Genomic DNA, 22,600 nt, shown 5'->3' on the forward strand with positions numbered 1-22,600 from the left:
TAGAAGCGTGGCTGGCTTCCAGGAGAAAAAGAGAGAGGCCCCTTTTCCTTTCACTACCTTTTATCTCTTCCTTGACCCCGCCCTGTTGGGCGGGTAGCTTTGTGGGGTTCATTCCTACATCCCTGAGTTCTGTTATCACTCTTTTCATTCATTTTGTGCCAATGAAGTCTTTTGAAGAGATAAAACTTTTAATTTTAATGAAACCTAATTTATCAAATTGTTATGTCAAGCATCACTTAAATAGAAGACAATTTTCCAGAGAATACGAATCTCATGTGTGTATGTGTATTTAAATTATAGCAGTCTTATTCAGTTTCATTATTCTTGTCACATAAAGGATCACATTTTGCCAAGTTATATTCAATTAACACAAATGATCATGATAATATGTTGGGGGAGCATCTATATGTATAAATTCATGTGTGTTGACGCCTGAAGACAATACAACACAAAAGTATCTCTATATATTACTTTCCACCTTCTCTTTTTTTTAGACACCAGTACTAAATCTACAGCTTGCTTATTGGGTAGACTGGCTGGGATCCTGGATCCATGGCTTCTCCTGTCTCTCCTACATAGTCTAGGATTGCAGGCATTTGCCAGAACACTAAGGTAGGAATAAAAACCCGTTTCCTTGTGCCTCCACGTCAGGGAGCTCACCAACTGAGGCATCTCTTCAGCCTCTAGAATGCTTTCCTAATGGCAAGTGTTTAAGAGAACAAAACAAAGAGAATACAAGAAAGGAGAAAAAGAGAAGAAAATAGAATGAAAACAAATGATACTTTTTAAAATCCTTATTACACCTCGAGTACCATTTCACTTCTCATGATGAGGGTAAGATTGTTTTCTTCCCTGCATCTATGAAATTGAGGTTGTAAAGCAGTGATTCTCAACCTTCCTTATGCTACAGTCCTTTGAAACAGTTCCTGTTGTTTGGTTGTCACAAGCATAACAACTGTAATTATTTGTTGTTACTTTTCAACTGTAAGTTTGCTACTGTTAAGACCCATAATGCAAATTATTATATACAGATATCTGATATTCAGCCCCTGAGAACCCCTGCTTTAAAGAATATTACTCCTTTGGCATGGTGGCAAGCTAAACCCCTACATTTGGTTTCAGCAGAATCACTGACAACTAGGACCATTCCTCTTCAACTTCAATCTGCTGTCCTATATAGGGACACTGTCAACTATTCAAAGCCATTCTTAAGGTTTGAGGTGCTGCACTGTGTATTTCTTTATCATTTAAGTTTCACTGTGCAAACTTGAACAAAGGACAACAAATTTCTTGAAATAGATCTTTAATCAGCAGTAATAGCATCTATATAGTATTTATCAACCACTTAGGTTGGGCTATCTTTTAAAGTACATGATTTTTACCTTTTTTATCTAAATTCTCTGATATCATACACACCATTATATGTTTTAATCAAATTAGTAAAGGCGTGTCTATTTTCACTTTACACACTGCGAAATATTAAAGCAAAAAATGAAAGACTTTGTTCTTCTCAATGAAGTAATTGAAAGTAACATCTAATTCAGTATATTTTAGGCGCCTTAATTAGGAGAAGCAATGAATGAAGAATGCCAGTGTTAAGATCAGTTTCTGAGAGGAAAATGCAGCAAGGAAATATAAAACAACCATAAGGCATAGTGTTTGTGTCTTCATCCACAAATACCAGTGATGACTTAGAGGGAGCTGTTCACATTCATTTAAGTCTGAGCATTTTTCACACTGAATAAGAGAAGCCAGGTTCCTTTGTATTTTTGTTTTTGGTTTTGTGTTTCTAATTTGGTGCTAGTTCTGAGAAACTGCGCTGCCATTAAGAATTCATATTATTCTGATTTCTAAAATCCAAATAATTGATTTCTTAGCAATTTTATGGCACACTAAAGGAAATGGTATTCAGGAAATTTGAGGTGTATGAAAATCCACATGATAAAATGTGTGTTTATTATCTGTACTGTATATGATCCTTCCAACATATGTGCCCAGGAATCTCATTCAGATCTTTCGCTTGATAAATCCCCTTACCCTCATAGCCATGTTTTCTGGCTCACGTGTCTCAAGCGTCATAGTCATGTTGTGTATGAATAATGATGCATCTGGAAGGAGATGAGAAGGTTCCAAGGAAAATAAAATTTTATTTTTAACCATAGATATGTTGTTTTCACATTTAAATGGTAAACTTTTTAAACTATTGTGCCTAGAACCTTGAAATGTCAGAGCTACAATACACTTAAGTTGTTTATTTACTTACAGTGAGATGAGACAATAGAGAATATCATAGAATATTATTATTGCTACTATTTTCCATATTTGGAGCCAAACTTTCTAAACCAAAGTGGAAAATGTGATCATTTTGTTTTGAAGTCAAAATATTCAGCACAAATTGTTCTCTTCTCAAGTTCTCTTTTATAATTAATGTGCTTTGAACAAGAGACAGTATTTGCTGCAATTTCCAGAACATGCTAAGGAATAAACATTTTTGTAGTACTGGAAACAATATGAACCTCAGTCATGAATTGGTTTTGTATTACTTTAAAATTTCATCAGTTCCATAATGCACTCTTTTGCAGAAACTGAGCATGGAGAATTCATTTTTAAAAGGCTTCTCTTCTAGAGTGACTGTTCGCAGTTAGGAAACTCTGATCTGCGAACCACTGTGTCACATTTTCCAAAGTTATCCTTTCACACTTGTGTACTTAAGATTTAGTCTTGTTACTATAACCACTATGTCGGAGACCTAGCCTTACAGATCAGTTCCTTTAGTATTTATACGTTGGTAGTTTATATTCTGCGATTCACATGGATTGAAAGAATCTAAGTGGGATATTGGCTTACATGCTGGGGCCCCATTTCTTTCTAAAGACAACTTTCATATTAACTTTGCTGAAAATGTCAATGAGTACCAGCCACAAAAATCTGTTTTAGTTATTTATGATTTTATCATCCTTTGGGTAACAGCGAAGTTGTGTGTGTGTGCACAGTCATGCAAACACACTTGTAAAAGAAAAATAGGGAGAAGTGTAAATTTGATTGAGAAGAAACTACAAGCTTTCCCTTTAAATGTCAAGAATACGATTACTTTTTCAAAAAACCATTGAGATATATATATATGTATATGTATATATATGATAAAAATTAACCTGATGATTTGCTAAAACTTTAAGTACAGCAAAGTAGGGCTTCATTCACATTGGGATTCTAATATCTGTTTATAAAGCATAGACCTCTTCTGTTTTATCAAAGTATTATTTCTGTGAAAATCCTCAAGTTATTGGGTGCAAAATATACGTTATTTCAGTTAGTAGTTTGTAACCTGACTCGCCCCATCATATGAAATTTCATGATTTCAGTGCTCTTACCAAAGTTGTGTGTACTCCAAGTTTGGTCCCACATGGTGATGCTGAGAAGTATATATGTCTTTAAGAGACATTGCTTATGGGAGGCAATTAGGGCACACCTTCATGATCCTCCTGAGTGAAATAACTCTGCTCTAGTGGAATAGATTCAACTCACAGCCTGGAATATTTTTCAGGAAAGTGAATTGATACAAAGTAAAACCACGCCAGGAACTTGGTCTATTCCACATATGGCTGCTCTTTTTTTTTTCATTTTCTCTGCCTAATTGAGACCAAGGGACCCTGCAACTTCATTAGATGCCTAAAACCAAGTATGAGAGTGGTATTAAGACTGTAGCTTACACCAAAGCATTCAAACTTGATGCTTCACTATTATCTATGATAACAGGCAGAAAGAATATAGTTCAATGTTTATTTCTCAAAGAGCTATGTTAATTATGTATGTAATTAACAGCGTAACTGTAAACATTCTATTGGTAGTGTGTGTGGTTTGTTACCAATATCATGGAGAAGTAGGAACATTACTTGTATTGCCTGTCACATTTACAAAGCTACGCGCAAGATATTCATGCAAGCCAGTAAATAATAATTTAAGCTATATATTAAGCAAATACACTAAAATTACTTTTCACCATCTAATAAGGATTTAGTGTTTCTTCTCATAATCAAACCTTTTAATTCAATTAGCTCCATTACGTATGAGGAGATATGCAATAACTTAAAAATCACCCACATTCTCCATCTTGTCTCCCTATGCCATGTGACTGCTAATAATTACAGCCTCCTAAATGAGATGAAATGTTACATTCCCTTAGAGTTTACATTTTAAAATTTATTTTACTGAACTCTTCTAAGATAACAGCATTCAGCCAAAACATTAAATCCAACTCTAAGTTATGAAGCATTTGTGAAATAGCAAATCTGCATTTGCCTTCCTCCCATCGATGCATTCCTCGCACGCCATGGTGTCATAATCCCTCTGTAAACTAGGATACACTGTGAAACACAGCTATCTGTTTATTGATGAATCGCACCATCATTTAGCCACAATTAGAAACAGAATAAATTGTAGCTGCTTCAGTTTCTGTTAGTTCATGAAGATGTACTTGAATGTCAAAATATATTCATAAGGAAAGAAAAAAACGTAGCATAAGTAATTTAATTGAGCTGGGCTTTTACATTCCACTAATGGGGGTAATCACTGTTCCACTGACAGCATAAGTCATTTTTGTGCTTTGAGAAACCACTGGAAAACTTATTTTATCCTTTACATGCCACAGTAATATGAGTCTTCCCAAGAACCTTCCCCCTATGAGCTAACTCTCTTTGCAAATTTTTTTCTGGTGAAATGTCAAAATGCAAATTACTTACTATGCTTTAAAAGATTAATTTGTTTGGCATGGAATATTCCTTGCTTCAGTCAATGTGGCATCTAACTCTACTTCTCTACTTATCTGGGAAGACTGTTTTTCCTAATTTCTTTTCCTGAAGAATGATGTTTAGACTCTTTGGTTTGGAACTAAAGAAATGAAAAAAATCTGGTTTCAATTTATTCTTTAAAGCATTTGCTCTGATGAAAAGACTAGCAACATGTACTCTACAAGCATCCTGTTGTCTCAAAATCAGGTCTGGTATTTATTTTGGTGTCCTTACCTCTAAGGTAGAGATTAATATTACATTCAGTTCTTGGATACAAAACCAGAAATTCTTGTCTTCATTACCTTCCTCTACTCAGAAACTTTAATGTTTGAAAGGTAACATGGTATTCTTACCATGTATAAGAAAGTCTATCCTTGGGGACTAGAACTGCACCCTCTAGAGTAAAACATTATTTTTCACTAAAACAATATCCCCACCAAGTAGTCACATTAAGAAAATAAGTAGTAAGATGCAAACTCTGAAAATGTTTCTCCATTTTCATTATGAGGAACTTTCTGATTCCAGGGTTGAGAAAAAGAAATGATCTTGCCATAACATTAAATTGTAATATGCTAAGCCTTGAGAATGAAAAAACCAGTGCTTACTATTTTGTGTTGCCAAAGGTTATTGTTTCTAGTTTTTAATTGCTAAGAACCAACCATGGACTGTCCTCTAATTACATGTGAATATTTCCATATTGGATTTCTGACTTCCTTCAGATATTCCTAGTTATGCTCTAAATAAAAATTTCACAAAATTTTTAAGGCTGATATTTATTTGATTTGCCCAAGTCCCTCTCCCCTCAGAAATTACAGGCTCATGCCATTCCCTTTGGCTGACTACCTAGAACTATGTGAGTACACCCTACTTCTAAAGACATATTACACTTTAGATGCAAGAGCTAGAAAATTTTATAGGAGCTAAACAGGAAGCTTCTTCTCTGGTAGATAGTTTTTGTAGCACTAGCTTATTGGGGAGAGTGTGCATCAAGGATCATATCCAACTGTGAACTCTGCAAACTATATTACTAAGCTATCTGGCAAAGTATGTGTCTTTTGCAATGGTGGCATGATTATTATGGGGGTAAATGATCTCCATCTGCTTACATTTTGGACCCATAAGAGGAAATCACACCTAGTATCGGTCAAACCCTGTAAGTGGGGAGGCCACAGGCTGTAACAGGAAAGCTACTACCATTGCTTCGATAAGTATACATGAAGTAAAACTGCACTCTATATTTTTATGTTTATAACCACAGGTTATAGCTGCTCAACTTTGTAACAGAATCTTCTCTTTGTAGTGGGCAGTAGTTAATGTAGAGATTAATATGCCATTAGAGCTCCGAGAACAAGTCACTGTTGAGTGCTCAGCCCTAAGTCAAGCATCAATATTATGCTCAAAGGCTCAGGGAATATAGTTCAAAAGGGATTTAAAGAACATAAGATGTTGAGGATTAGGATTACTGCAAAATATCATACTGATATGACAAAGCTGTTTGTTACACCAGTGAACTCAGAGCAGTTGTGGCTTTCTGCACAAGATTAGATCCATCTGTTTCTTCCTTCTATCTACTTTCTATGGACACAGTGATGTTTACTGGGACTCCAAAAGACACTATTTCCATAATAGTGTGTGTGCATGCTTATGTTTATATGTGTGTGTGTGAATATATTAAACATTCTTTTCTTGAGATTTATTTTAGTTATGTTTCTTAGTTTTTTTACATTTTATATTGAAATATATTTATATTTATATCATCTCTCTATTCATCCCTCCAGCCACTTTCATGTCATTTCTTTCCAACCATTCTCATGCTCCATCTCTCTCAAAATTGATAGCCTGATTTCCTTTGATTTTATTTTTACAGCACATACACACGCGCACACACACACACACACACACACACACACACATACACCTGCAGAGTCCATTTCTGCTGTTTGTGTATATATGGATTTAGTGTTGACAATTTGTACTTGGTAAACAATTGGAGGACTCTGTAGAAGGATTATTTTCTTTAGGCCACCAGCTTACAAACAAGAATACAGAGACTTATTCATTATGATGGCTTGGCCTTAGCTTAAGCTTTTCCCTTGAATGGCTCTTACAATTTAGCTAACCCGCACTTTAAGATCTATGTTTTGCCTCATAGCATGGGTGCCTCTGATCTGAACATGAGTTGGAGTTCTTTCGGGTCTCCTTGGTGTGTCTCCACATCTCTTCTTTCTTGAGTCCTCTCTATCCCCAGAAATCCTGCCTAACCTCTTCCTGCTTAGCTATTGGCCATACATCTCTTTATAAAACCTGTCACAGCAATAAATCTTTACACAGTATACAAGGATCCCACAACATTTCCCCTCTTTGTCTAAATAAAAAGGAAAGTTTGAACTCTAACATAATAAAACTATATATAGTAATAACAACTATCAGGTAAGAATTATATTTACAATGTCCAGTCTATTTGTATTTGTCAAATTCAGAGAAAATATTCTGTTATCTAGCCTACCTTGGTGAGTCAAAAGTTTTGTACTTAATTTATTCTTAACCTAACTTGTATTAGCAACGCAAAGCTCTCTTTTGACCTCAAAACATTTTCTTAGAAAACTAAGTTTTATGACTATCAACCATAGAAACTTAATTCCTCTTCTGTGAGTTTCTTTTCTGAATTTAGTAACAAGGAAAAATGTAACTATAACTACCTAGTCTTAAACCTCATCAAAGATCCAAGATGGATATACTATTACCTCAGTAAATAGGAAGTGTAGAGCAAGCAACCTCCAAAACTATAGAAATGTCTATGACAGAGACATCTGGCTGCCCAGATAGTTAACTTTAGTTTCCTCTGTTACATTGGGGCATCTTTCTTTGGCCTACTGGTCTAGAATATCTGACAGACATTTTGCGAAGCATGAATTTGAAGGACTGCCATACCTTGCCTTGACAAATATGAGAAGTTGCTGTTTTTTGTGTACTGCTTGACAAATTTGGTCAGCATACTGTCAGTAGTTGAAGCAAGGGACGATTCATGCCCATTGACTAAATTTGCCACAATAAATGCTAACTCCATATGGAATGTTTGTCAATGTCCACCATCCGGCTGCTAGGAGCAGATACATCTCACTGTCATGAAAAGCCTTATGTTATTAAAGCATCTTAAGTTCCATATTCTGCAGGCCACTCATCTATCTAAAAATTATCTGTTTGACTACAAGTTTGATTGTTATATATGACTAACTAGTAACCTGCGTTTCTTAATTATCCTAAACAGTGTGTAACAACATCTTTCTAGGACGAGAACTTTGTATTACATATTTATTAAAGAGTTGGATATGTACAATACCTTAAGCAAGAGTAGAAACACATATAAATATAACTAAATAACTTGAAATTTGTAGCAAAATATGTGAATATTTGTGGTTCCTTCTGAAGAACTTTTCTTAGCTTTCTCAAGATCTAAATTTCGTTCAAACCTTCAGGTTGACTGATTTTACTTTGGAAACAAGCTCACAAATAATGAAATGGATGCTTCTTATTAATTATAAAGCTTGACCTTAGCTAGGCTTTTCCATGATTGCTTTAGAATTTTATTAACCCACAGTTTTAAATGTATGTCTTGCCTTGTGGCTTGGTTATCTCTCATCTATACTATATGTCCCACTTCTTCGGGCTTCACTTGCCTCTCTCTGCTTCTCTTCTCCCCACAGTCCTGTCTGTCCTGGAAGTCCCTCCTAACCTCTTCCTCCCTAGTTATTATGCTTTCAACTCTTTATTAAACCAATCATAGCAATATATCTTCACATAGAACACAAATATCCCTAGACTCATCCCTGGGGGAGACTAGTTCTCCCACTCCTAGAAGTCATTAATTGTCTTTGGTTATGTTTCTAGTGATGGGACCACTAGAGATTTTCACATTCCTGCATTATCATGTGTAATACCATTGTAGCTTGATATTTGAGCTCATTATGGCTTTTTTTCATCCTATTTCAATTTGTTTGTTATTTTATCATACCTGTTTGTTTTCTAATGAGAGACAGATAGGGTGTGAGTTTGGATGGGAGGGTAGGTAGGGAGGACCTTGGAGAAGTCAGGTGAGGGAAACAATAATCAGTATGTTTTGAATGAAAAAGATGATTTTCAACTAAAGAAAAAATAGAGGAGAATATCAAAACAGAAATACAATTGATCAGAAATGTGCTTAAATTACAACTCATTTAAATTAATATTTGTTTTAATTTACAACATCAGTGAAATCTGCCACTTCTTTTAGAAGCAAGGTGGAAAGAATCTGCCATATGGGAAAGTTGAGAGTCATGAAAACAGAACATGTATTTCAATGGGCAGCAAATAACCTTACTCATATTTCATCTCACAAACAGTCTAATTTCCTTGAAACACAACTAAAAGTCTAGTAGTAATTGTAAAGTTACCCTTGGGGATTGAATAGGAACACCACAAAACTTACCATATTAAAAAAGTTCATTTGAATTAGAACCTTTATATCCTTTAACTGGGTGCAATATCATGTTTAGATAGAAATTCAATAGACTTTATTTTTCATTCCATTCTTGAAGCATTCCAGCAATCTAGGTGTCAAGAGAATGTGATATGTGTTGACAAGGCTATGGACAAGAAGTGACAACTAACAAGTCAGAAGTAATACAAAGGGGAAACTACATAAGGCTTAAAGTAATCCCCCTAAATATCTCTGACTACTATGAAGAAGACCAAAAGTACCTGTATTCTCAAAAGCTACATCTGATGACAAAACTACTGCTCAGCTGGTGGCTTTTGAAATGTCACAATTAGTTTGAGGACAAACTCACTACTACATACTACCAGTGTTGTGGCAGTGGGGATATATTTCCATCCCAGTCGAAAGGATAGTGTTCTATGATCTTTGGTAGTTTCTGAACAACACAGATGATCTAATTTGTGCATTTTGTATTTGCTGAGGTGGGACTTGGTACTTTCCATTATTTCCAAGAGGCTAATCAGATTCAAAATGGAAAAAAAGCAGAATGAGGTGTGGTCAAACAGTGCCGTATATAGATAAGGTTGTATCAAGGACTTTTCTAAGAAAGACCTAGTCAACTGCTTCAGGTGAGGGATAGATAAAGAATGGAAATGGACAGAGACAGAAAGCAGGGAATTATAGACATTAGTGAAAATTAAATATTTTCTTTGCAAAATATTGCATTCCTAAGCACACAGAAGCTAGGTGATAGCAAGCACCCACAGCTAAGCCCTGAGACATATTCCTGGAATCCATTTGTAGAGAAGGAGGAGGGATGAGCAAATGAGACAAGACTGTGCTGGAGAAACCCACCGAAACAGTTGACCTGACCTATTGAGAGCACAGGGATCCTAGTCATAAAGCTGGGGAACCAAAATTGGATCAAACCAAGCCCTCTGAATGTGGGTGCCAGCTAAGAGGTGAGGGCAGTCCCATAGACCTCCTAGCTGGAGTCAGTGTTTATCCCTAGTGCACAAATGGACTTTGGGTGCCCATTCTTATGGAGGGATACTACTGCAGCCCAAATACATGAAAGAGGGCCTAGGACCTCCCCCTATTGATGATGTGACAGACTTTGATGATCCCCCATGGAAGGCCTCACTATCCTTGGGGAGTGGGTGGGGAGCACAGGAGGATGGGAGGGTGAGGGAATGGAGGGATTGATGTGTAAAATAAGATTATTTTTAAAATGAAAAAGACTCTCCAGGAAAATAAGTCTGAACTTCAGGTGGTATATATTTTTGCTGATGTGTATTAAAACCTATTAGCATATTAAAGGACAGCTTCCATTTTGCCATGTCTGTGATCTGTAAGCTACACATAGCTTTGTTTATATTCATATGTGTGCTTGTGTGTGCATGTGCATGTGTAGAGGCAAAAGGTAGATATTGTTGTCTTCCTAAATCCTTCTCCAATTCATGACTTCTAGCTCAAGGCCATCAAACTCTGAGATTCTATATATGGTAAGTCCAGCACTGTAGTTCCAGTCACCAACCACAAGCTTTTAAATAAGTATAAGGTTCCAAACTCAAACCCATATGTCTGCACAGCAAGTATATTATCTCCTAAGTATCTATCTAGACTCTAAAATGGAAGCTTCTGCCCCATCATTCAGGAGGCAGAGGCAGGTGGATTCCTGAATTTGGGGTCAGCCTAGTCTAAAAGCAAATTCTAGAACAGCTAGTACACCACAGTGAAACCCTGTGTTTGGGGGAAACAGTACACATTTGCTGGCTGTTGTGGTGCACACCTTTAATCTCAGCACTTGGGAAGGCAGATCTTTGTGAGTGTGAGGCTCACTTGGTCTATAGATCAAGTTCAAGGACAGCCAGGACTACACAGAGAAACCCTGTCTTGAAAAACAAACAGCAACAACAATATGCATATAAAATGTGCGGAAAGAACAAAGCTAATTTCAAGAGCTTGTGGATTTTTTAGTATATTTGTGAAACATCAGCAAATAAGAACTAACTGGAAACCTTCACACAGCAGTAGTTTGAAGCTCTCCCTCAAATCTACACAGAACTAGAGAGAATGAAGTTATATGCTCCTTATACAGGGAACAAAACCTTAATTCAGCATGTTATGCTTTTAAGGATTCATTTTATTTAGGTGGTGTGTGTGTGTGTGTGTGTGTGTGTGTGTGCGTGCGTGTGTGTATGTAAGCACTCACATGTCTATGTCATACCTGCTTTTGTGGGTGTCTGTAGTGGCCAGGATAAGATACTAGATTTCCTGGATGCTGGGAAAGGAATTAGGGTCCTCTGGAAAAACAGAATGAACTCTTAAATGCTAAGTCAGCTATCTAAATCCTTCTTCATTTTTTTTAAGCCTACCTCCAAAGGAGTCCTTGAAGTACCACTAAAATGTATATATCCTTTATCTGATATGGAGATTCATGATAATTCTTGGTAATCTATATTTTAGTGTTGTTACATTATCACAGAGTATTTCATGAGAGAGAGAATTCATTTTAAACTTGAACTTCATCAGCCACTTTGTAAATGTAAGGAAATTCATAAGCTGGCAGAGTTTGATGGAATCATACCATCACCTGGTAACAGGTCATTGTAACTTTACTGCTCTTATATATAGTTGTGAAAAACTAATATAATACATATGCTAATCATATAATTTAGAAACATCTATAGGGATAATCCATACATTATTTAAACATCAGCTTAAAAGCATATAACTCAATGTTAACTCTTTTCAAAAGAAAATTTACCTTTAATAAGATTATCTTAGCATTCGTATTTATGTCTATTTTGATTTTAGTGTGGTTCAGATATGAAATGCACACATGTATTCAGTTTAATTATTAGAATCAGTAATTGGGGTGGTTTGAATGTAATTGGCCTCCATGACCTCATAGGAAGTGGCACTATTAGGAGGTCTGTTCTTGGAGTAGATGTGGCCTTGTTAGAGGAAGTGTGTTACTGTGGGGATGGCCTTTGAAGTCTCCTGTGCTCAAGCTATGCCATGTCACTTACCATGAAAGTAACTGATTAAATTTCTGAAACTATAAGTTAGTGCCAATTAAATGTTTTCCTTTATAAGAGTTGTCGTGGTCATGGTGTCATTTCACAGAAATAGAAACCCTTAACAGGAAAATAATGTTGGCTTTAAGAAATGAATGCAGCATCCACAACCCAAAAGAAGCTAGGAAAAAAGGAAAACCATAAGAGAGACATATATGGACCCAGTCACCCCCCAACCAGAAAGGAAAGAGACAGGATCTCCTGAGTCAATTGGGAGCATGGCGGAGGGGAGAGATGTAGGAAAGAGGGGAGAGAAGAATGGAAGGTGGGAGGAGAACATGAGGGATCAGGGAAGGTTGAGTTGGGGGAAGGACAGAGAAGAAGAGCAAGGAAAGAGATACCTTGATAGAAGGAGTCATTATGGTATTAACGTAAAACCTGGCACTAGGAAAATTCTCAGGAATCAACAAGCATGACTCCAACTAAGAATCTAAGCAATAGTGGAGAGGGTACTTTAAATGCACTTCTCTTATAATCAGATTGATGAATATCTTAAATGCCATCATCAAACCTTTATCCCATAGCTGAAAGAAGCAAGGATTCACAGTTAAGCAATGAGCCAAACTCTTTGAGTCCATTTGTAGAGACAGAGGAGTCAAGACCATGTTGGGAGACTCCATAGAAACACCTGACCTGAGCAAGTGGGAGATCACTGACTCCAGACTGACTGCTTGGAAACCTGTGTAAGACAAAACCAGGCCCCCTTAATGAAGTGTCAGTTAGGGGTCTTGGACAGTCAATGGGGCCACTGGCAGTGAAACCAGTATTTATCCCTAGTGCATAAACTGGCTTTTGGAGTCCATTGCTTGCTCAACCTAGATACAGGAAGGAGAGCCTAGGTCCTGCCCCAAATGATGTGACAGACTTTGATGATCCCCCATGGGAGGACTCATCCTTTCTGAGGATTGACTCATGCAGTGGGAGGAAAGGAGGGAGAGGGAAATAGGATTGGTACGTAAAATAAGACTGTTTTTAAAATTAAAAAAGGAAAATAAGAATTGAATGTAGCAAGCACGATTAATTTAATCATTGAATCAGGCTATCATCAAGAGAAGGAAAACATTTCCACAAGCAAAATAATTCCTCGACTCCTTTTGCTAAGTCTATGCCATTCCCCATCATACTAATGGTGATATTTGATTTTTACAATCAGTGAGAATAATTGAATATTCAGACACACCATATAAAGTCACAGAGCACAGAATTTCTTCTTATATATTAAATGCTTTTAATAGAACAAATATTTTATAAGATTCATTTAAAATTACATATTTAATAGCGTTTTCTTTTGTTTTTTAAATTTCAGAGTACAAATTATTTTGTGAAGAGAAACTAGTCTGTCAAATGATCCTGTGACATTGCCATAGCCATACACATTCCCATCAGCCATCCAGTTCCTCCCATCTCTGCCAGCATTTAGTGTTGACGGTGGTCTTTCAGCTCCTTTGAAGACAACTAGTTTTTTCACACTGGAATTCCCCTGCTGGCTAAGTATGTTTGCATATCTTTCTTCTGCTATGGTCATTGGTTACCTTATAAACCTCCTAAGTGGCATATGAATTTTTGTTCATTTATATTGGCTTTATGACATAGGGGTACTTTAGCTCACCCAAAAATATGTATCTGCCCATACATATTTTTATGTCCACTGAATACTTCTTACTGTCGCTGGCTTGAACAACATTTTATTAATAGTGATTATTTTTTGTGGATTTTATATAGGTATTATTTTAAATAAATAGCCCTTTTGTGAAAAGCGATCTTAGTTTTAAGGAAAATTTGAGTGGAGATTGAGTTTACATGAACTCCTTCTCCAATAGGCACAGGAAGTATACATTGCATACTTTGATTTCCAGAAGTTAACCCTTCCTTGCTTAGACTTGGTAGATCAGTCAGGTGATAAGCATTTTTATTCAACCAAGTGCACACAAAATTAAATGTGCATTGGAATGAATTATATAGCATTTACCATGTTGGTCTAAAATGCACTAGAGAAGCTGGTTTTACTTCTGATTTTCACATAACTGATGTTTACTTTATGATTTTCACTAGGAAATATTAGAATAAGAGAAAAATGCAAAAAAATTAACATTGAGCCATGTCTGCATCTCATATAACTCAAATTATAAAATGATCATGATTAACTAGAAAGATAGAAATTGATTTGAACAAAACTACAGTTTTCACCTATTACTTTTGTGTTAAAACTCATACATAGGCAAAAAAGAACAATCAGTATTGGTGGCACTCATATGAAAAAGACATTGATATTTAGCCAAAATACACACTTCATTTTTACCAGAAGAGTGTTGAACCTACTATATTATAATACTCATGGGATTATCAGTGAAGTATAGTAGCAGGTCATTAATTCAAAATAAAATTTTCTTCCAAACCAGAATATAGATTCAACAGTTGATTCATTATTTTTGCTATTTCAATGAAAAAATATGTTCTTGACCAATGGTCATGAAGTCAAAGGAACAGTGTTTTTCTGCTTAGCAATTGTGAGATTATTTTTGTGCAACATTAATTGGTAATATCTGCGAGTAAAGTGCTCCAATGAAAATAACAGGGTTCAGTTAGAGGTGAAGTATTTTTCTTACCTTAGGTAACCAGGTTCCCCTCAAACATTATATGTAAGGTATTTCTTAGTAAAAGACTAGTGGAAATTATTGAAAGATCTTGTAAGATGTCATTACATTTTTTACATCCTTTGGAAAGGAACTTTTATTAAAGAATAATTCACCTCATCAGTTGCTACCTGAATCTAACAGACTCTTATAAGGTAACAGTTTAATGCTCCTTTGTAATAATTTATAGATGTGAGAACAAAATGATAATAAAATAACTGTAAGAGGAGTTTAATGATTCACAGACTTCCTTGTATGTTGCATATATGCATGCACATCCTTGCAGATTGCAGAATTGCTTCACCAGAGATTTGATTGTTATTCACAAATGAATTTATCCAAATTCCTGCTGCAAAATATCATAGGATAAAGGTCTTTTTATTGTCTGAACAGTTAGGGAAACGTCATGATTTATTTTGGCTTCAGAACATCTTGTGGTTCTCATAGTATCTTGTGTTTGAACAGTCATCTGGGCAGTCTGGCCTAAGGTTTCACATAGATGAATTTCATCTTCATCTTTGGAGTGTGGGTGATGGATAGAAATGTATGGATGAGTCTTTCCCTTGTCTAACTGGTAAATGGCACCATATGACTGGAAAAAGAATGAAAACTTGTAGATTTCAAGCTTTTTTGAAAGAAACCTGTGAATCGACACCCAGACTTTCTGCATTCTCTCTTATGTTCTTGAGATTGTCCTTGTATTAGGTCACAACAAGACAAGTTATTCAGGCTTGCTCTGTTTTGTCAACATTTTTCCACTTTCTAGCATTTCATGGCTAAATGGGGTAGTAATTACAAAATAATAATAAGAACAAAGTAACCTAAATACAATATACTAAATATTCATATATATTAGATATTAGAATAAATATGATCATAAAATACATCTTCAAATTGCAAAATAATTCCATGGAGTAAAAAGACACTTGAAAGCCATAATAAACTCTATTTTATGTTCAAGCCATTTTTTATGATTATTCAAGATTCCTAAAGTAAAATAAAAAATCAAACATATTACTTCCCATAAATACAGCTCTCGGAAAAATAAAAGATAGGTACGGTAACTAATATCTATATTCCCAACACCTGATGGGCTGAGCCACAGGAATTATTTCAGGGGCAGGGACATTAGCATGAGTGGTTTAGTGAGTTGTAGGACACTATGAGATTTAAAATATTGTGAAAGAAAAATTCCAAAACAAGCTCAAACATTAAAATAATCATGTCAGGAATAGGTTGACACTTTCTTGAACATTTGACTATTAAATAAGAAGTTGTGTATGTGCAGCTAGCAATGTAGCTGTGTTACACAGAGATGTTAAAGCATTTACTTAGAGCATGCAAAAACTTTGGTTTGAATCTGACATTGCAAAATAAGAAAATGTGTTAGCAAGAATACACTTAGTACATACTTTCAGTTGTAAGTTTTAAATTGTTATATCTTTGCACTAGCTTAGTGACTTATTTACACTTGGATATACACCGCACATCCTATAGAGTATATCAAGTTATATTTTTGGGTAATGTCTATCTGGCAATTGTTATCAACTGAATGAATACAGTAACTTCTGTTCTTTCATTCATTCATTTGTTCCTTCCTTCTTTCCTTTTCCCCTTCCTTCTTCTCTTCCTTCTTCCTCCCTTGTTTGATTTAGTACCAGGCAGCCCATACTATTCTTGAGCTCATGAAACTGCCTCCTCTTTCCAGGTGCTAAGATTGTAGGAATCTACACACCTGGCACAGCTAATGCTCACGAGGCCACCATCTGGGAGTCCTTTGTTGTTACAGTGACCACTTCACCTCATCTGCTCAGTGATGTCTGGTTATTTTGCTTGTTTTTAAAACACAGCACCATCCAAGGGATTCTACCTATTCCTCCTTCATGTTAGTTTCAGTTTGGTGGGAAAATGGGAAGGAGAATACGAGATAATGGGGGGTACGATAAATGTACATCACATATGCATGAACTCATAAAATATATAAATTTAAAACATGTATTGGATTCTATGTTATATGATGTCATTTCATTTTTCTTGGGAAATACAGACTGTTCTCTACTTTTCATACACCTGGCCTGGGAGTATTGCCTCAGGAGATAGAAGACAGTCACTGTTGCAATGTATCTAAGATCAGGGTGTATGGTATGTGATGAAGGCAGTTCTTTGTAGTTCCATTATAATATTTTTAAACAAGAAATTATTTTTAAAATAGAAAACAAAGGCAAAGGAATTGGCCACAATTGTTTATTATTCAACATGTTTAATTGGTTTTTAAATTCTTTAAAACAAATACACCAAATACATTCTATTTGTTTTTCTTCAGGCACATCATTATCTGATAACAACTTAAACTAATGTTTCAGCACTCCATGTGCATACTTCTGGTTAAAAAGAGTATGGCCATGTCTTACCCCCCATTCCCAGCTAAAAACAAAAGAGAAAAACATTCAAACCCATGGGGCACTGGAAATCATCCAAATGATATTTAAAGAATGATAGAATTTGGAAAATAAAGTCAGAACTGATGCTTACTTGGCTAAGGATCTGGAGCTTGGAAATTAGAAATAAAAATGTTCTAAGCCAAGCCACAAAGTATCTAAAAGTAAACGAAACAGTGCAAGCATGTGTAAGTGACAAATTTTTGATGAGTGACATTTTAAGAAAAGTCAAAAAAGCACACACTCTTTGTCAAAAGGTAAAAGATAAGATGCTTGTCTTGAGAAATACAAGGTGTGACCAGACCCTGTGCTTCTCCCTAACACTTCTAATGTTTTTCTTTTCCCTTGTTGCTCTGTGAAGCATAAATTCGTAGATTTCATGGTTAAAGGAGCCTGAGATGCGACGCTGCTTGCCTGCACTTAGTCCTGCCACTTCTTATCGGACCATCTGCTGTCACCTCAAAAAGCCAAGACTGTATAATCTCGGTAAGCACACAAACCATTCTTGCATTTAATTTTGGTTGGAAGTGAAGACCCCCATTATGTGTTTGCTTTGAGGTGTCACTCTTTCTTTTTGGTGATTATTTTAGTGCCTTGTGGCTATTGTCTTTCCACAAATATCCCATTGTCTTGACAGGGTTTACTCTAAACTTCTTACATAAAGGCTTAATAAAGTCAGGGATATTAGAAGCAGAACTAATTTGCATGAAAGCCTGCTTCTGGGTTTCATTCACCTTCTGGATTCAAATAGCATTTGTCATCTATGGACCCAAATGTGCTGGGGCTGGCAAAGAGTTAGTGATGAGCAGAAGCAAGAAGCTCTGGCTGCTGAGACTCTAGTGCCAGTACAGAATTCTAAAGAAACTCTCTTGCTAAAGGTTAGACCGCATCTGACCATTGGAAATGTTTGTGTTCCTTGCAACATGTCTAGTTGCCTGCCATGGTTGGTACAGGATAGCCAAAAGAGAGCAATTAACATGAGTAAAAGAAACTTACCAAGGTTACACCTCTCTTTGAATAATTCTCTACACATTTAATTTCAGTTTTACTGATTATGAAGAAATCTGGGAAATCTACAGAATGTCACCTGTAGATTGTAAAATGCTCACCAAGCCTGATGGTGTAGCCCAACTTGTAACGATTACTGATATTGAGAATCTTGAAACTGCCAGAAAAATACAATAGAGCACTCAAAATTAAATAGGAATTCTAGAAAAGCCAAAATGTTCACCAGAAATTGCCAAAGAGGGGGGTGAAAGCATTATATCACCAACCCAGGTGATACCTATCATGGGTGTTAAAACTATTCTTTCACATTGAGAAATTGTACAAGCAAAGAAGAAAGACATCAATACATGAAAAGGGCAAGCAAGAGTTAGTAACAAAAAAATTTAAGGACAGCTATTTGAACAGCTAAATACGTAGGTAAATTTTAGTTTGACTCTTCAAGAAAAAAAATGTCACAGAGAAAGACACAGTGACAAGGGCCTATAAATCAGGCACCCAGGATGCTGAGGCAGGAAAACCACCTGTTTGAAGCCTGTCTGGGAAACATTTATGATCTAGTCTCAAAAGGAAAAACATGGCAAAAAGATAAATCAAGAAAAAATAGATAAGACTCATATTAGTGGTCTGAAAGTCGCTATTTTCACTATTCTTACAGTTATAAAAATTTAATAATGTACATAAAATTAAGTTTGTGAAAGATATAAATTGCCCAAATCCACACACATTAAAATAGTATGAGCAAGTTTATATTCAATAAATTTTATGAATTATTTTCATTGTGTGTGTGTCTTTATGCTTTTATGAAGGTGAGGCAGAGGCCAAAAGAGGGTATCAGATCCAATGGAGTTGGGGGTACAGGTAGTTGTGAGTTTCCTGACTCTAATGTTTAGGGATCAAGCTTAGGTCCCAGAAAGAACAGCAAATGACCTTAACTGCTGAGCAATTTCTCTAATTCCATGTATTTGCTCACTTTTAAAATATAAATATCCACCCCATCAAAGAGAGTCTAGGGTTTCTGGAAATGCTAATTTTCTGGTAAAAGTCATAAAATATTCAAGGTATATTCCACATTAAAAATAACCAAACTCTTTTGGAAAACTAGAGAATGCTCCACACTCCCAAACTCACTTCCATATGTTCTATCCTACACCTGACAAAAACCTGACTATACAAGAAAACAATATCCTGGTGGATCAAATCCAACAATACATCAGTATCTGCAGCCTTTGAGATGGCTGCCAGTGACCGGTTCAGTGATTTGCTCTTAGACCCACTTTCCAGCATTTGGGAGACAGGTATAGTGATTTGATCCCAGATTTGATATTGGTGTTATCAGTATATGATGTGTGGATTACTTTAAGATGTAACTCTAGATTTAAGCAATCAATTCTAGTTTCATATATGGGTAGCTTTGGGTAGGAAGCTTTTGTCTAATTACTGAGCTCTTCCCCCAAACACTCATCCTAGGAGATGCCAATTGCCAGGAAGCCATATTGGCAGGATCCTTGAAGACCTGAGGCTTTCAGCTCAGAGGTCCATACAGAGAGTCTGGAATAAAATCTACACGGGGCAACTTCAGTTGAGCCTGGACTCCCTAGCAACAGTTTGTCTGCTGCAGTGTGCTCAGAGACACTGGTCAGACATACCTGCTTGCTCAGCCCCAAAAGACATGAGATAAATGTTTGTTGTCTCTAATACTTTCAATTTGCATTACTCTCATTTCTAATGATATTTCCACATGCTCAATAGATATTTATATTTATTCTTATGTAAAATCTTTCTTTCATTTTATTATGGATTTTTTCTAACCTTCTATTATTGAATTATGAGTGATTTATATATTATGAATACAAATTTATTCATTGATAACTTTATTGCAAGTATTTTCCCTATGCCATAGCTTGCCTTCTCCTTTTTTAATAATGTCATTTGAAGAACAAATGTTTTTAACTTTGATCCAAGTAAATACAAGCCTTTGATGTATGTGCTTTGTGTTTCTTCATCTATTCCTTTGTTTCTAGACATCTCCCAGGCCTCATTCCATATATGAATTGTTTTAGGTTCCTTTCTAATTCTTTATTTTTTGTTACCACCAATCTTTTATTAAGCATGTATAACCCTTACTTTAGAAAAATGAAAATGAAATTTAAAAAACAAACCTCCTTGTAGCCATTTCCTAGTCAATGTATTTTTAAGTTGTAAAAGTTGTATTGATTAAAATTTTGAAATACAGGAAGGCTAAAAGTTCAGGATGTAAGTGGTTTTGAACATATACATTACTATTTACACTTCCCAATATGAAGGTGTGCATTCTGCCAACATCTTGACTACATCAGTAGTTCTGGATCCACGATGAGGCAAAGAGTGGGGAAGTTGGTATGTGATAGCTCTCAACATTTTTAGCAACTGATGGTACATGTGAGGAATACTGAGAAGGCTTCTAGTTGTTTGGTTTGAATAACTCATTTTATGAGCATAGCTGATTCATTAGGGAATCTTTAATTGTCAGGTACCTGGTTTTGTCTGATTAGAGCAGAGAGTGATAATTCAGAGAGGACAAACTCAAGAAAAGACATGGATAAGGGCTGGTAATCTGTTTGATGAGTTTGCTATGTAAGACTCTAGGAAGACTTTTCAGAAAGATTGAGTTGGGGAATAATAAGGAAGTAGGGGCCAGCACTAGGTCAGGCTGATATGAGAAAAGAGTGTCCATTATCAGCAATTACAGTGAACACGGAATGTCTGAACCCACAAAACCTAGTACCATCATGATTATATCCAACTGTGATGCCAGCATTATTATTCTCTATAAAATGGAGATTCTCTGAGGTTCTGCTTATCCTTTCTACATCTTGCTTACTATGGAGTTCAAACATTTTTTTTTGGATTCAATGAAGATTTTTAAATGGACATTAGTAAGATCCACAATTAATTGCTATGTTTCTCCAACAGTCTCACCAATATTATTCAAAGACACTTGCCTCATTTAGCCACTTGGCATCTCTTTTGCTAACTGGAATTCCCCTATAATTGTTTTCATGATTCTAGATTTAACCCTGCCAAGCTTATACCCTGCACCTCTAGCATCCTAAATTACACATCTTCTGTAACTGCACATTGTCAGTTACAGGGTACTAAAGACTTCTCAGCCTTTCATAAAGTAGCTTTCCCACCTCTACATTTGCAACTTCCACCCTCTACCCTGTAGTATCCAATAATCTTTCTATACTTTCTATTGTTGATTCAAGCACTTACCTTGTATGCATACAAGATGCTAATGACCAATAACTTCTGGCCTTCCTTTGTCCTTTATCTTGACTTTAGTAGGTGTTCTGTTGTTCTATTCCATTCATGTCAATTATGTGACAACCTGGAAACACACACACACACACACACAACACACACACAAGCATGACACGGGTAAATGGCTTAAATGAACAGCTGAAATGATTGGACTGGATTTATATCTGACTTGTAGCACAGCAATGCCTGGCTATGTAACAAACTAACATTTATGTAGAGTAGGAACTCTCAAATGCTTGTCAATCATCTTTTGTGACTAGTCGAGAGCAATAATCTAAAAATTATGTGGTGACTCAATCAATAAATGAAATAGTATAATTTACCATTACTAGTCTCTCCTCTATTTGTCTCTCAGTAATTTTCACCACGACTTCTTAATCATTTTAAATGTGGTTAGAAGTAGCAGAAAACTATCTATGAAGAATGGTTTCGACTTCCTGCATGAGCATATTCATGCAAGCAAGATTAAAAAAGTACTGAATGTCCTCAGTGACACTTTTTCTTAGAAGCAACTTGAGCTTATTCTGTTGCTTGAGCTCATGACTGCAATTTATTTCTTCACACATAATGAAATTGTAAAATTAAAATTAGTGAGTTGGTCAGAAATTTAAATTAAGTCATGAATTTACTCGAATTTTCCTGACTGCAGAGTGTAGGCCGCGTCAGTCTTCAACTCAAATACCAGTTTGCTTAAGGGAAATTAGAAAACAAAATATATTCAAGAGTTTCCTAGTAGTTCACTTTGTAAATGAACTTGTAATGATTCTTAAGAAGTTCCTGTTCAACATAATCTCTCTTCTACTTCAGTTATTCAAACATTAGCGTCTCCTATTTTAATGGGGTTGCAATAGAATTTCAAGCCCTTGTTGTCACA

General features: G+C 35.8%; 1 long non-coding RNA gene across 1 annotated transcript; it reads left to right on the forward strand.

Annotated features, from left to right (window-relative positions):
* The first annotated feature begins 528 nt into the window (after positions 1-528).
* LOC121133246 lies at positions 529-20,166 on the forward strand. Its single transcript, XR_005870048.1, has 4 exons — positions 529-612; positions 13,651-13,835; positions 17,777-17,901; positions 19,891-20,166. It is a non-coding gene; the product is annotated as an uncharacterized LOC121133246 (long non-coding RNA).
* Positions 20,167-22,600: the final 2,434 nt, after the last annotated feature.

This window comes from Mesocricetus auratus, unplaced genomic scaffold (genome assembly GCF_017639785.1).
Source record: "Mesocricetus auratus isolate SY011 unplaced genomic scaffold, BCM_Maur_2.0 Super-Scaffold_100021, whole genome shotgun sequence".
Taxonomy (NCBI): Eukaryota; Metazoa; Chordata; class Mammalia; order Rodentia; family Cricetidae; genus Mesocricetus; species Mesocricetus auratus.